The sequence below is a fragment of the Salmo trutta genome, unplaced genomic scaffold (assembly GCF_901001165.1).
Source record: "Salmo trutta unplaced genomic scaffold, fSalTru1.1, whole genome shotgun sequence".
Lineage (NCBI taxonomy): Eukaryota > Metazoa > Chordata > Actinopteri > Salmoniformes > Salmonidae > Salmo > Salmo trutta.
The window spans coordinates 1-2,500 of NW_021822790.1; the positions used below are offsets into that span (position 1 = coordinate 1).

The 2,500-nt window shown below is 44.0% G+C and overlaps 5 non-coding genes and 2 pseudogenes across 5 annotated transcripts; all 7 read left to right on the forward strand.

The window, feature by feature from the left end:
• Window positions 1–283: 283 nt before the first annotated feature.
• LOC115184846 (uncharacterized) lies at window positions 284–402 on the forward strand (annotated as a pseudogene).
• A 157-nt stretch (window positions 403–559) lies between these two features.
• On the forward strand, window positions 560–680 carry LOC115184766 (5S ribosomal RNA). Its single transcript, XR_003874592.1, has one exon. It is a non-coding gene; the product is annotated as a 5S ribosomal RNA (ribosomal RNA).
• Window positions 681–842: 162 nt separating this feature from the next.
• Window positions 843–961, forward strand: LOC115184700 (5S ribosomal RNA). Its single transcript, XR_003874530.1, has one exon. It is a non-coding gene; the product is annotated as a 5S ribosomal RNA (ribosomal RNA).
• A 161-nt stretch (window positions 962–1,122) lies between these two features.
• On the forward strand, window positions 1,123–1,241 carry LOC115184804 (5S ribosomal RNA). The gene has a single exon (XR_003874629.1). It is a non-coding gene; the product is annotated as a 5S ribosomal RNA (ribosomal RNA).
• A 163-nt stretch (window positions 1,242–1,404) lies between these two features.
• Window positions 1,405–1,525, forward strand: LOC115184876 (uncharacterized; annotated as a pseudogene).
• Window positions 1,526–1,703: 178 nt separating this feature from the next.
• LOC115184759 (5S ribosomal RNA) lies at window positions 1,704–1,822 on the forward strand. Its single transcript, XR_003874586.1, has one exon. It is a non-coding gene; the product is annotated as a 5S ribosomal RNA (ribosomal RNA).
• A 409-nt stretch (window positions 1,823–2,231) lies between these two features.
• Window positions 2,232–2,350, forward strand: LOC115184699 (5S ribosomal RNA). Its single transcript, XR_003874529.1, has one exon. It is a non-coding gene; the product is annotated as a 5S ribosomal RNA (ribosomal RNA).
• Window positions 2,351–2,500: the final 150 nt, after the last annotated feature.

Sequence of the window (2,500 nt, forward strand, 5' to 3'; positions counted from 1 at the left end):
GTCAGTTAGCATCTGCCTTGTATTTATAAGACAAATAATAACATTGTTGCTGAATGCAGCTTGTGTGTGCTTTGTGCTCCCTTACCCTGTTCAAATGATGAAAAGAAATAAAGTTTGTATTTTATCCAACTACCTGTGCTATAAAAGTGATGGCTACAGTGGTTGTAATTTCTTCTACTTTTTCAGTGGACACAAAGTTCAAGCTGCTTATCTAATTGGTGAAAATGCAATGTCTGTTTATCAGACTCACTTGACTATATAGTTCTACCAAGAGATTGTTATCGTTTACGGCCATACCAGCCTGGGTACGCCCGATCTCGTCGATCTCGGAAGCTAAGCAGGGGTCGGGCCTGGTTAGTACTTGGATGGGAGACCGCCTGGGAATACCAGGTGCTGTAAGCTTTTTGTCCACGAGGTGTGCTCTTACACTATTTCATCAGCAACACTGCTTGTAGTAAGCATTTAATGATGAATTGACTAAATGCAGCTTCCTGCTGCAAATGCAGTCTGTTTATCAGACTCACTTTGACTTATATGTTGTACCAAGAGATTGTTTATCGTTTACGGCCATACCAGCCCTGGGTACGCCCGATCTCGTCTGATCTCGGAAGCTAAGCAGGGTCGGGCCTGGTTAGTACTTGGATGGGAGACCCGCCTGGGAATACCAGGTGCTGTAAGCTTTTTGTCCGACGAGGGTGTGCTCTTACACTATTTCATCAGCAACACTGCCTTGTAGTAAGCATTTAATGATGAATTGACTAAATGCAGCTTCCTGCTGCAAAATGCAGTCTGTTTATCAGACTCACTTTGACTATATATGTTGTACCAAGAGATTGTTTATCGTTTACGGCCATACCAGCCTGGGTACGCCCGATCTCGTCTGATCTCGGAAGCTAAGCAGGGTCGGGCCTGGTTAGTACTTGGATGGGAGACCGCCTGGGAATACCAGGTGCTGTAAGCTTTTTGTCCACGAGGGGTGCTCTTACACTATTTCATCAGCAACACTGCCTTGTAGTAAGCATTTAATGATGAATTGACTAAATGCAGCTTCCTGCTGCAAAATGCAGTCTGTTTATCAGACTCACTTTGACTATATATGTTTGTACCAAGAGATTGTTTATCGTTTACGGCCATACCAGCCTGGGGTACGCCCGATCTCGTCTGATCTCGGAAGCTAAGCAGGGTCGGGCCTGGTTAGTACTTGGAGGGAGACCGCCTGGGAATACCAGGTGCTGTAAGCTTTTTGTCCACGAGGGTGGTCTCTTACACTATTTCATCAGCCAACACTGCCTTGTAGTAAGCATTTAATGATGAATTGACTAAATGCAGCTTCCTGCTGCAAACATGCAGTCTGTTTATCAGACTCACTTTGACTATATATGTTTGTACCAAGAGATTGTTTATCGTTACGGCCATACCAGCCTGGGTACACGCCCGATCTCGTCTGATCTCGGAAGCTAAGCAGGGTCGGGCCTTGTTAGTACTTGGATGGGAGATCCGCCTGGAATACCAGGTGCTGTAAGCTTTTTTGTCCACGAGGGTGTGCTCTTACACGGGTGTGCTCTTACACTATTTCATCAGCAACACTGCCTTGTAGTAAGCATTTAATGATGAATTGACTAAATGCAGCTTCCTGCCGCAAAATGCAGTCTGTTTATCAGACTCACTTTGACTATATATGTTGTACCAAGAGATTGTTTATCGTTTACGGCCATACCAGCCTGGGTACGCCCGATCTCGTCTGATCTCGGAAGCTAAGCAGGGTCGTGCCTGGTTAGTACTTGGATGGGAGACCGCCTGGGAATACCAGGTGCTGTAAGCTTTTTGTCCACGAGGGTGTGCTCTTACACTATTTCATCAGCAACACTGCATTGTAGTAAGCATTTAATGATGAATTGACTAAATGCAGCTTCCTGCCTTTTTAATAGGATCAAAGTTCCGTGTGTTGTCAGTTAGCATCTGCCTTGTATTTATAAGACAAATAATAACATTGTTGCTGAATGCAGCTTGTGTGTGCTTTGTGCTCCCTTACCCTGTTCAAATGATGAAAAGAAATAAAGTTTGTATTTTATCCAACTACCTGTGCTATAAAGTGATGGCTACAGTGTTTGTAATTTCTTCTACTTTTTCAGTGACACAAAGTTCAAGCTGCTTATCTAATTGGTGAAAATGCAATGTCTGTTTATCAGACTCACTTTGACTATATATGTTGTACCAAGAGATTGTTTATCGTTTACGGCCATACCAGCCTGGGTACGCCCGATCTCGTCTGATCTCGGAAGCTAAGCAGGGTCGGGTCTGGTTAGTACTTGGATGGGAGACCGCCTGGGAATACCAGGTGCTGTAAGCTTTTTGTCCACGAGGGTGTGCTCTTACACTATTTCATCAGCAACACTGCCTTGTAGTAAACATTTAATGATGAATTGACTAAATGCAGCTTCCTGCTGCAAAATGCAGTCTGTTTATCAGACTCACTTTGACTATATATGTTGTACCAAGA